Source organism: Primulina tabacum, chromosome 17, assembly GCF_025594145.1.
Source record: "Primulina tabacum isolate GXHZ01 chromosome 17, ASM2559414v2, whole genome shotgun sequence".
Taxonomy (NCBI): domain Eukaryota; kingdom Viridiplantae; phylum Streptophyta; class Magnoliopsida; order Lamiales; family Gesneriaceae; genus Primulina; species Primulina tabacum.
In genome coordinates this window covers 12,895,557-12,909,462 of record NC_134566.1, presented here as the reverse complement: position 1 = coordinate 12,909,462, position 13,906 = coordinate 12,895,557, and the positions used below count along the sequence as shown (strand labels likewise).

The window sequence follows — 13,906 nt, the reverse complement described above, 5'->3', positions numbered from 1 at the left end:
AATGTCTGGTTCTTTACCAAATGCAAGCTGCAATGATGAGTATTTATGATATGCACTTGGTCTGATGTGAATTAATGCAGCAGCATGTAAAATTGCATGACCCCATATAGAAACAGAGAGTTTTGATTTCATAATCATTGGTCTAGCAATCATTTGTAGACGTTTAATCAATGATTCAACTAATACATTTTGTATATGTACATGAGCAACATGATGCTCAACAGTGATTCTCATCGACATACAATAATCATTGAAAGTCTGGGAAGTAAATTCACCAGCATTATCAAGTCTAATTTTCTTGATTGTATCATAGGGAAATTGATTCCGCAATTTTATTATTTGAGAAAGTAATCTTGCAAATGCCACATTCCGAGTTGACAATAAACATAAATGTGACCATCTGCTGGATGCATCGATCAAAACCATAAAATATCTAAATGGTCCACATGGTGGATGAATTAGCTCACAAATATCACCCTGAATACGTTCGAGAAACATAGGTGATTCATTTTGGATTTTAGCTGGTGATGGTCTTATAATAATTTTTCCAAGAGAACATGTTTTGCATTGAAACTTATTATTTTGAAAGATCTTCTGGTCTTTCATCAGATGACCATGTGTATTTTCTATAATTCTTCGCATCATTGTTGAACCCGGATGTCTTAATCGATCATGCCAATTGACCGGTATTGAATAATTATCAACTACCATGTTTGATTCAATTGGACTTATATATGTATAATGCAATCCAGTAGGGAGCATTGGTGGTTTTTCAATTATATATTTCTTTCCTGATTTATATGTGGTAAGATACATATATTTCTCATTTCCTTCATTTATTGTCTGAGTATTATACCCATGAGAATATATGTTATTAAAACTCAACAAATTTATTTTCGATTGTGGTAAATACAAAGCATCATTTATCAAAAATTTTGTACCATTAGGTAACAAAAAATGTAGTTTACCACAACTTTTTATCAAGTCTACAGGACCTGATATTGTATTCACCATTGTTTTTGTTGGTTTTAGTTCCAAGAAATATCTTTTATCTCGGAGAATAGTGTGCGTTGTACCACTATCAGGTATGCAAACTTCCATAGGATTAGTTCCTTGTTTAGCTCTGTTCATAGCAGTTTTTATATTTGAACTTCAAAAAAATATGCAATAAAAAAATTACTGACAATACATATGTAATTTATTAAAAAATATAATGCATATCATAATTATACAATAAAACATTAGCATATGAGCACATGAAAAATAAAATATTTTACATTTTACTTCCACCAATATATTGATCATTTTCAGAGAAATCATTCAGAAAATCTGCAACATCAAAATGAGTTGAATCACTCAAACGGTCACTGTGTTCAGTGAAGTTGGTCTATTTTTCTTTCCCCTTTATAGATTCTTTATAGAGCTTATAAAGATGCTCGGGGGCTCGACAAAAACGAGACCAATGTCCTGGTGTGCCGCATCTAAAACAAGAACTTTGAAATCGTTTTGAGTGATTTTCATTACCACTCATGTTCTCATGATGCATTTTCAGTGGGTGGTTCGTGACGTCCTTTTGAGATGAGTTATAAAAATAACTATCTCGATTGTTTTCAAAACCACGGCCACGACCACGACCACTTCCAATTCCACCACCACGACCTCGACCTCGACCAAAACCTTGTCTCTAAATTTGATTTTGGTTTCCAGTTTTAAATTCATTTTTACTTACAATATTTATTTCTGGAAATACTGTGATCCAATGGGTCGGGACTGATGATTTCTCATTAGCAGCTCATTGTTCTTTTCCGTCACAAGAAGATAGGCAATAAGTTCAGAATATCTCGCAAATCCACACACTCTATATTGTTGTTGTAGAGTTATATTTGATGCGTGAAATGTGAAAAATGTTTTTTCCAGCATTTTCGATTCCGCAACTTCATGTCCACAAAATTTTAACTGCGAGATTATTCGATACATCAACGAATTGTAATCACTTACTTTCTTAAAATCTTGGAATCTCAACATATTCAATTCATCACGGGTGGTCGGAAGTATAACTTCTCTTATATGTTCAAATCTTTCTTTTAATCCTTTCCACATAGTCATGTGATCTTTTTCGATAAGATATTCACATTTTAAACCTTCATCAAGATGTCGACGTAAAATTATTATAACTTTTGCTTTTTCTTGTGATGAAAATATACCATTTTCTTTAACAGTATCGCTTAGACCCAATGACTCAAGATGCATTTCTACATCGAGAGTCCATGGCATATAATTTTTTCTGGTAATGTCGAGCGCAACAAATTCGAGCTTTGCCAAGTTTGACATGGTGGTACTATAAAAATAACAATGCATTTTATTAGTTAAGATCTAAATTTATTAATATGGCAATAAAAAATAACGGATAGATTATAAGTACAAGCATTCTTAGAAATAAAGAAAAACGCGATGCAGATATTCTCCGATAAATACAAGACTGGTGAGTATAATAATCAAAATAATTATACAAAATATCCTTGAAAGAACCATCTTCTTTTTTTTCGAAAATTTTGATTTAGAAAATTTTTTGGGATGAAGAATAAGTTTGGAGTGATTGAATGTGTTTGTGAAGTCATATTTATAGGGTAAAAACGACCGTTACAAAATTTTAAAAAATAAATGTATGTATATGTAAATTTTATGGTAATAATCTAATGTATATGTTAATCATCTTTAAATAATTATGTATATCATATCACAATATTATAATGAGGTGTCAGATATTCCTTTTATATAATAATGTGACATTATACATGTAACGTCTACTAGTTTAAAAAAGTACTGAAATATTTTTTTTTTTATAAAGCTCACATTTTTGAAATATCATTTAAACGTTTTGCATGCATGCGCTGCACAGAAAAATATAACATTTAAAAATAATCTTAAATATTTGACAGTAAAAATAGCGCAGTTTAAAATAACCAAACTCGTCTAAAATCATACGTAAACATAAACGTATAAAAAAATCTTAAAATAATCAACGTAGGAAAATGTTTGTATGCTCTCAAAACTCGTAAATCATAATGCGGAAAACATGTGGTCCTCGGGTCGTGTCATTACACCAGGTCTGCCTACTCAGAGTTCGGCACCTCCAGTCTCCTCATCATTAAGCTCACCTGCATCACACACGCCTAGTGAGTCTAAAGACTCAACACACATGCACCGTTAATAACAAGTACATATACAAAACACACAGCAGTGAAAAATATCATACTCAACATATCTTTCATGAACTTAAAAACATAACATAAACGTGTATTGTAATATCATATCGTGTCAAAACATGTCATCTCATGTCATCATATACGTATACGTGTCGGGTAAAATCATATCGTCTCAAAGCATGTCATCTCATGTCATCATATACGTATACATGTCGTGTAAAATCATATCGTATTAAATCATGTCATATCATGTCATCATATACGTATACATTTTCTTTTTAATTGAATTCAGTTCATTAGCTGTGACTTTCGTATCATCATGTCAGACGAGGGATCCATCTACGTGTAACAACGGTACCGGGCGGCGGGGACATCAGCGAACTGAGCCCTGGCCTATCATATCATCATATCATGTCAATGGAAATACGATCGTCGGGCTCCCTCTGGGGCCTTCTCCCGTAAACGGGCTCCCTCTGGGGCCTTTTTTCTCACGATATCTCCAATCATATCATCATGTCATCGTGTCATCGTGTTAGTCACAACTAAATCACTTCCTTCAAAACGTGTCATCATATTCATCACTTAATAAAATTATGCATATGCGTAATTTTTTTCCTTTAAACCAAGCATGCACCGTATTTATCATAATTGCGTAAAAATCGTAAACATGATGCATAAACATTTAAAACATGATAAAATGTACTCAGGGCGCTTCCAGGTCCAAAATCTCATCCCGGGTTCAAAATAACCATATTGCCCCTGAAAACCCAAAAATTATCGTTTTATCCCTACACGTAAAATTTCACGTTTCGTGCGGCGACTAAATCTCGGATAAATCCAAAACTCATTATTTTGATCTGAAGCTTACTAAACTCCTAAAAATATCCCATAACATAATTAAAACCATTCGTAGACGTAAACTCGAGCTCATTTCATAACTTAACCGAATTGTTTTAAAACTTGGACTCGGGTCCCGGTTTTAACCCATATCGAACCGAAACTTTTCTCAACTTTTTACCACATCTTAATAACACTTAAAAGTCCTAAAATCATCAAGACTAAGCCCCTGAACCTTTCGGCCAACCCATAAATGCTGCTGGACATATTCTCCCACAACCCCACTCGACCCTAAGTGTCCCCTCTTCGCTATTTGCGTCTCTAACCCAAAACCAACTGAACCAACCCATACTCAGCTTATCATAGACCATCCTAGGACTCCTCTGGACTCAAGGCAACCACGGCTACAACCCCATGCACGGAACGCAGCTCGTACGCTCGAGGCTCACTCACAAAAGCTAGGCGAAACCGATCTCCCTAAACCAAGCTCGATCACCTACGGGGCTGGTCCAGCAGTGCTCGGGCCTCCCTAAACCGTCTCTCAGACCCGCAAGGGCCTGGTTCATGGTTTGGTTCAGCCCTCTGTGCCACTGGTCCAAGCAAATCAATCGAAACCTCTACCAGCTAGCTGAAGCCAACAAGAGTCGAACCACCCCCTCAAAACCTTACTCTCGGCCCTTCCCTTGCAGCGTCCAGCAACTGATCTAACTCACAAGGCAACTCCTTGACATCAAATACAGCCCTTATACAACTAAAAACAGCAGCCCCTTGCACCACAGAAAACAAAACGTGAGATGTATGCAACAACGTACAATTTTTGTGCCAAACCAAGAGCATAAAAGTTTTGTCATGCCAATACCGAAAAATGCATAAACATAACACACATGACAGCACATATATGACGTGAATGATGCGTAAAAGAAGATACATGGCGTGCCTTATGAGTTTGGAGAGCAAGAACGAGACGAGGGAACTCGGGAGAACTTTTCGTTTGCAAGAACAAGAGAAACCGAAGCACAAAGAGGTTATTTAATGAAGGAAATCGAGGAGAGTTGGCTGAAAAGGAGAGGAATTGATGGGGGTGGGTTGTGTCGGCTGTTGGGAGATGGTAATAAGTTCAGTGGAGCCTAGGATTTAATTAGGAAATTAATTAAAAAGATAATAGTTCCTAAATGATCTTTTAAGAACTTAAAAAGAGTTTTAAGTCCAATAAACTTAAAAATAGGCCCATTAAATCCAAACATACTCCCGCAATATATTTCGTGTTGGAAAATTTTTGAAAACATTAGCCGAACTCTCAAAAATTCCCTCGATTCGATAAAATTTACGTATCGTTAAAAAAAATTAAAATTCTGCGGTTAAAAATAGCCAATAAATCTCAATTCTTGAAAAAATACATTTAAAACATCTTATGTTAATTAATAAAAATTAATCGTGAAACAAAAATAATTTTCTTGAAAATTCTCCGGTTCGATCCCCATTCCTCGTTCGAGTGTGAAATGCATCTAGAAGCCCTAATGCATGAACTTTTAAAATCTTATGAAATAATTACTACTATGTATTAATTATGCATAAAATGCATAAAAATAATTAAAATAAAATCCTAGATTGCATGCATTCAGTTTACGTGAATTAAATTTCTTGACCTTACAATACAAATATATATATATATATATATATATATATATATATAATTATTATATATCACAATAAAAATATATAAACAGTGAAATAATCACATCACCTTATTATAATGAGGTGTCATAGACTCCTTTTATATAATAACATGATATAATACATTAAATATATATACAATAAAAATAAATAAACAGTAAAGTAAATACTCTTACTTTTGAATATTGTTATCTTTTTCTTGTGTTTTGGAGTTCGAAAAATATATGGAGAACCGAACCTTCGAGTATCGTGCTGATAACGTGATTAAAGTAAAAATTTAAGATAAAAAATAAAAATCTCAAACTTTCAAATATATCAAACAATACAGTTTATAAAATTTTCTCACTACTTAATTGTTCTTGTATATATATAAATTCAGTATTATAATAATCAGAAGTGTTAAATGTAATATTCACTTTCCAACTTTGTGATTATCAAGAACATTTTCTTTCATGTCACTTGTCAGTATCAAAATGATAGTGAAGTAATCTTTAGATGGTTCTTGAAATTTTTTTACACATGATTAAATGTGCTTGAATAATTATAGATTTTGTTCGATAATATAACTTTTTACTCAAAGCTAGAAGGAAGAAATTAAACTTTGATGGAACGTAACAAAAGAATGTGATAGTAAAAGAGAGAAAGGAACAAGGGAATTATTACAAAATGAATGGACCCGACCACCTACTGTTGAAACATTAATTACTCTCCACCCCAACCAAATAAAATAACGATGGGATATCTCATCAACTAATACAATTTATTATTTTAATAAATAAAAAAAGTTGTTGAATGAAACCATAAATATCACCAATACTGCAACTAAGTCATTGATTACAGATTTTAGAAGAATCCCATCACTGATATTTTTGAGATTCAAACACTCCACATTGATTTTTATGACATCCAACCTATTCGTTCCTCAGGTTTAGTCTAGACTAGATAATATTTAATGTTCTTTTTGGGGAAAGAAAAAGGAGAGCAGGATAATGGTCAAATTCAAGATAATAAAAAAATACCATATACACCTCATAGATAATCATACACACACAATCAAGTGGAGAGCTTTGTATATTGATGGCACCTCTCTGGTAGAACCCGTAGTACTCCTCCTTCAGCAGCTGCGTCAACAGCCAAGTATCCCTTGGCAACACCCCTGTGGCATATCACATACATTATTTATTCTGCTTATAAGTTTGAATGATCAAGATTTTCGATTAATTATTTTTTCCATTGATAACATATATAGACCATTCAATTTTTCTTGTGACATTGTTGATCGGATATAAGTCTTGATTAGCTTCAACTTGAAGAATCTTCTTTCTGCAGATGTTGTGACACAAACTTTCACAAGAAACCAAATAACAATATGGTGAAGAAAATACAGCAGACCAAAGCATAAAACAAAGCAAACCGAGGATCAACTTGGATGTCTATTTCCCAGGATATAATGAAATAACCAGCAGTAACCTAGCACGAGGCACTACGATGACGAAATGAAAAATACCTGAACTTTATCACGAGGCAGAGCAAAGGAGCAGCAACCGTAACAAGAAGAGAGTTAAACGAAATATTGGAGAGTGTGTTGTGTGTTGTTAAAGGACTTGAGGCTGCCTCTATATATAGTCACTCGGGTTCCATAAGGACAGTCACTGATCGGCCATCCGAAAGGCCAAAGGTTGGTCATCTGGAACACGAATAGTCAGTCTAGCTGGAGCACCAACAGGCAGAACATATTGAGAGTCAGGCAGATAGAAGGTCATCCAAAAATGAATTTTCGAAAATAAAAATAACAAAAGCTAGGTGATTTTAGGTGGGCAAATTTGCCTTGATTGGTCCGATGTTCGACGTACCTAGATCGCGCTCGTACGTTTTCACACAAGTAAAGCTTTTTCCAGTGCAAATCGGGCCCTTGATTTTCACCCCCTGCGCAGGCACGCGGAGAGAGACTCTCTTGACCAATCATTCTTATACATTCACAAAATGTAACTCAATATAAGTTCACTAATGCTATGATTATTTTCCTATATGAGACATTCTCCATTTACCATCTACTTATCAAGGCATTGATTGTCTCATATTCCATTCAAAATGAACAAGCCCAATAGGCCAAATGCTTTAAGTTCAACAATCCCCCACATGAATGTATATTGAAAGATATTCGACGATTTGCATTATAAAGTTCAACAGTTGAATCTTGCATAGAATAGGTGGGTATCACCCTTCAAACCTTACCTTGTAAAAACATAATAATTCACTGGTTGACAGTAAAAGTGATGTCTTTGAACTATACAGCCGTTTGTCTGAATTAAGATATACTTCACATAGGATTCTTCTTGATACTATTCAGTTCTCATGATTGTATTCGTTTTGGCCATGAACATATTTCTGGTTCTGCAAGAGGGTCTAGAATTGAGCCTTGTAATTCTTTTGAAGAGAATCCATTTCTCTATCAAATAGGTGATTCTATATTGCTTCTCATCCTAATCATTAAAATTCATATGTTTATCATCTACATTCACCGTTTCATAATATGAATGAGCTAGGTATAACCCGTACACTGATCCACCAAATCAATGAGAGTAGGTTGTCCTATTGAACCTAGTTCTTGGGATATCCAGTCAGCTTAGGTTGGGTTTTCTTTCCAACAAATTTATTCTATAGGCTTGAGCCTCATTCCCCTTGACGATTTCACAACTAACTCTATGTTTAATCCTTTGGTTAGTGGATCCGCTATATTATACTTTGAGTTTACATAGTCAACAGAGATAACTCCAGTTGAGAGTAGTTGTCTAATGGTATTATATTTACGATGTATATGTCTAGACTTACTATTATACATATTATTTTGGGTCTTTCCAATCGCAAATTGGCTATCACAATGTATACATATAGTCAGCACAAGTTTTTCCCATCTTGAAACATCTTCTAAGAATTGACGCATCCATTCAGCCCTTTCAGCACACTTGTCAAGAGCTATAAACTTAGATTTCATCGTGGATCAAGCTATTACAGTTTTTTTAGAAGATTTACATGCAAGTGTTGCACCTCCTAAAGTGAATATCCATTTGTATATTTTGAGTTTTTCATATCAGATATCCAGTTTGTATCACTATATACTTCAATAACAACGGGATATCCGGTATAGTGTAGTTCAAGGACACAAGTGTATCTTAAGTACCTTAACAATCTGATAATTGATTTCCAGTGTTCAACTCCTGGGTTACTCGTGAATATATTCAATTTGCTTACTGCATAAGCTAAGTCTGGTGTTGTACAACTCATTAATTACATTAGACTTTCAATTACTCGAGAGTACTCTAATTGAGATATACTCTCATCTCGATTTTTTGATAGATGTTGAATTGCATCTATCGAGAGTCTAGCCAATGCAGAGTCATCCTTATTGAATTTCTCAAGGATTTTGTCCACATAATGTGACAGACTTATAATTAGTCCTTATGATGTTCTATGAATTTTAATTCCAAAGATCACATTTAATAATCTTATCATTCCTACTAATGATAAGTATGTCATCTGCGTAAAGACATAAAATGACATATCCATTTTCAGTGTTTTATAAGTATACACATTTGTCACATTAACTGAATTTAAATCTACTTTTTATCATGGCTTTATCAAATTTTTCATGTCATTGCTTTGGTGCTTGTTTTAAGCCATATAGATATTTCACCAGTTTACAAACCTTATCTTCTTGTCCAGTCGCAGAAAATCCCTCAGGTTGTCCTATGTAAATTTCTTCTTCCAAATCTATATTAAAGAAATTGCCTTTACGTATATTTTGTGTAATTCAATATTTCTCAAGGCGGCAATCGCAAGTATCACACGAATATAATTTATTCTCGATACATGAGAATATGTGTCAAAGTAATCAAGCTCTTCACGTTGATGGTAACATTCGATTACCAATCTATCTTTATACTTATCTATGGTTCCATCTGATTTCATTTTCATTTGAAAATCCATTTACAGCATAGTTGTTTGCTTCCCGAAGGAAGATTCACCAATTCTCATGTATTTTTTATAAAATGGATTCCATTTCAGAATTGATAGCCTATTTCCATAGAGGTCCCTCAGATGAACTCACTGCTTCCTTGAAGTTTTGATGTTCACTTTTCCATCATGAAAGTGATGAAATCTGGACCAAATGATTTCTCAGTCTTAGCTCTCTTGCTACGTCTAGGTTCAATATCTTGGTTAAGCTCTTGTTTTTTTTTCAATTGTCTCATATAATCTTTTGGAAGAACTTGTTTCTTCCTTAGATTTGCATGGAAATATGTGTTCAAAGAACGAAATATTTCTTGATTCCATTATCGTATTCTTGTTAATATCAGGTATTTGAGATTTATATACAAGAAAACGATAAGCGCTACTGTTTTGAGCATATCCAATGAAAATGCAATCAACAGTTTTTGGTCATATCTTTACTTTCTTTTGAGTGGGTACTGCTACCTTGGCAAGACATCCTCACACTCGCAAGTATTGGTAGGAAGCACTTCTACCTTTTCATAACTTATATGGACTTTTATCTTGCTTCTTTCGGGGCATCTTATTTAAAAGGTAATTTGCTGTTAGAATATTTTCCCTCCCACATGTTCTGAGGTAAACCAGATCTTAGTAACAATGCATTCATCATTTCTTTCAAGGTGCGATTATTTCTCTCTGCAATGCCATTTTGCTGAGGAGAATAAGGTTCGGTTCTTTCGTGTTTGATCTTGTTGAGCACAAAACTCAGCAAATGGTGATTCGTATTCACTTCCACGATCACTTCTTAGCACCTTAATTTTCTTGTTAATTTGGTTTTCAACTTCATTTTTCTGGCGGACAAAATTTTCAATTGCTTCATCCTTACTTTTAAATAGATACACATAAAAAAAATTTTGTGTTATCGTCAACAAAAGTAATGAAGTATTTATTTCCACCACGTGTTTGCACACCTTTTAAATTATATATATCACTGTGAATTAGATCAAGTGATTCACTATTTTTTTTAGTTGTTCAAAAAGATGATCTTGTTAGTTTTTCCGCAACACAATTATATCATTTGTGTTGGTTATCAATTTGGAATGCGTTAATGCTTTTCATATTAATTAGTCTACGAATTATATCATAATTAATGTGTCCAAGTCTACCATTGCATAAATAAGAATACTCAAGCAAGTAAGCAAATTAATCACGGGCTTAATAGTCATTACATTGAATTTGAACAAACTATTGCTAACATAGCCTTTACCAACAAACATTCCACTTTTTGACAAAACAACCTTATCTGACTCAAAGACAATGCGGAAACCATGCTTGTTAAGAAGCAACCGGTACACCAAGTTCTTATGGATGTCTGACATATACAACATATTGTTCAGAGTCAGCTCTTTTCCAGATGTCATCTTTAGAACAACCTTTCTTTGACCCTTGATCTCAGAACTAGCGGAATTTCCCATGAATAGTTTATCCCCATTCTTGAATTCCTCAAGATTTGCAAACATTTCCTTGTCAGAGAAAACATGGCGAGTGACACTATTGTCGATCCACCACTCCCTTGGGTTTGAACCCACCAGATTAATTTCTGAGATGACTGCAAATAGATTCATGTTTGAAACCTCTTGATATATGTTCTCTACCACATTCACCCCTCGGTTTCTCTTCGGCTTCTTACATTCAGAGGCCTTGTGATCCATGTCGTCATAGTTATAGCATTTTCCAGATAACTTCTTCTTTGAAACGCCTCCATTGGGTCCCAGGTTCATCTTTTTGTTGGAAGGAGAGAAGTTTCACTTTTTCGAGCTTTGGCCATGCTCGACAACATTTGTTTGGCAGCAACTAGATAAAATAATCGTCTTTTAGAACTCTTATTGTCTTCCTTGATGCGAAGTCGAACAATGAGCTCTTCAAGATTCATCTCCTTGCGCTTGTATTTCAAATAATTTTTGAAATCCTTCCAAACTGGTGGTAGCTTCTCAATAACAGCAGTCACTTGGAAAGATTAGCTCAAAGGCATCCCCTCACCGTGAATCTCGTGAATAATCACTTGGAGTTCTTGAAGTTGGCTGATAACCGGCTTTGAATCCACCATTTTAAAATCCAGAAAAGTGGCCAACGAGAAACTTCTTGGCCCCGACATCCGGTTTTGTACTTTCTGTCAAGGGATTCTTTTAGCTTTTTTGTCGTTTTCTTTTCGCAAAACACATTGTAGAGCGAATCGACCAATTCGTTAAATACATATTTTTGGCATAACAAATCAGAATGATTCCACTCCTCCACAGCACTGACGGATTCAAAATCTCCCTCAACCTCTTTGAGTTTAAGAGCATCCTCGGACAGGAATCTGGATAGGTTCAGTATCGTGAAGTAGAATAGCATCTTTTGTTGCCACTTTTTCAAGTCCACACAGTGAACTTCTCAGGTTTTTCGTCGTGACTAGCTGGCACAGCAACAGCCGCAACACGTGGGGCAAGAAGAGGCGTCACAGTGGAATAAGGGACAACAAAACCGGTTTCCCTCAACACATTTGTTTTAGAAGCCATGTCTGAAAGTAAGCACGTAATGAGTATGTAGGGTCTGTTTTAAGATTGTTACGCAAACTTTTGCAAGAAACCAATGAACAATATGGTGAAGAAAATACAGTAGAACAAAGCATAAAACAAAGCAAACCAAGGCCTGTATGAAAAACAGTGTCCTTAAAACAGATTTGTCTCCTCCGGTATGTGCTTTGAGGATCAACTTGGACGTCTGTTTCCCAGGATACAACGGAACAACCAGCAGTAACCTAACACGAGACAGTACTACGACGATTTGAAAAATACCTGAAATTTATCACGAGACAGAGCATAGGAGCAACAGCCGAAACAAGAAGAGAGTTGAACGAAATATCAGAGAGTGTGTTGTGTGTTATTGAAGAACTTAAGGCTACTTATTTGTCTAGGTACTCGGGTTCCAAATGGACAGTCACTGATTGACCATCTGAAAGGCCAAAGGTTGTTCAGCTGGAACACCAACAGTCAGTCCGGCTCGAGCACCAACAGGCAGGCCATATGGAGAGTCAGGCAGATGGAAGATCAACCAAAATTGAATTTTCGAAAATAAAAATAGCAAAAGCCAGGTGTACCTTGGTGGAAAATATTTCTTTGATCGGTTTAACATTACATTCGATGCACCCAGGTCGCGCTCGTACGCTTGCCCACAATTCAAGCTTTTTTCGTCCAAATCGGTCCCTTGATTTGCACCCACCTGCACAAGCGCGCGCGCGAAAGAGTTTCTTAACCAATCATTCTTACACCTTCACAAAGTGTAACTCAATATATGCTCACTAATGCTATAATTATTTTCATATGTGGGACATTTCCCACTCACCATCTACTTATTAAAGCATTGATTGTCCAATATCCCATTGAAAATGAACAAGCCCAATAGGCCAAATGCTCTAAGTCCAACATATGCAATTCCGGATCGCCAACTCCATAAATAAATCATGCCCATCAATATTAGAGTTGTCATTGCACCGTGTGAAATGCTTGTCCGAAAATTTTTTGTTTCACCAATTAAAGACGACAATGAGTTGGATTCGGATATGATTTCATATATTTGATCATCATTTCCATTTATTTATTATATTCATTCTTATCCTCGTTCTCATCTTTTTCATCATCATTAGATATCAATTTTCAACCACATCCACATATCTGTCGGAGGATTAGATATTCATACTTTATACAAATATCCTATAAACTACGATTGTATTTTTTCAAATTTGAATTATTTTGATAAAGTTGTGTATCTTTACCAAATTCTTAAGAGTCCATAAAACAAAATGTTGAAGTTAAAAATTAACAAACTAAACATCAAAAAAGAAAAAACAAAATATTAAAAATATTATATCCCAATTTTATTTTCTTAAAAGAAATAAAATCAGGTCTATACTAATATTTTTTTTAATCACATCCAACTTTCATCATTCAACAAAAGCTTTGTATTCAAAAATAATTATTCAACAAATAAGATTAAACATCTACAGAAACATTTTTCTATTATAAATAAATATATACTCATAATAAATATATATACATATATATTGTAATTTAATCGGATATTCGAGCATATGACCCACCTTCCAAAATCCAACCCGAAGATCTTTATCCCTTATTATTTGACGAAGTGCGAAAAATCACTTC

General features: G+C 34.6%; 1 long non-coding RNA gene across 1 annotated transcript; it reads right to left on the bottom strand.

Moving 5' to 3' along the window:
• Window positions 1–2,906: 2,906 nt before the first annotated feature.
• Window positions 2,907–5,138, bottom strand: LOC142531380 (uncharacterized). The gene is made up of 2 exons (XR_012816267.1): window positions 4,981–5,138; window positions 2,907–3,158 (listed from the first exon to the last, which is right to left on the bottom strand). It is a non-coding gene; the product is annotated as an uncharacterized LOC142531380 (long non-coding RNA).
• Window positions 5,139–13,906: the final 8,768 nt, after the last annotated feature.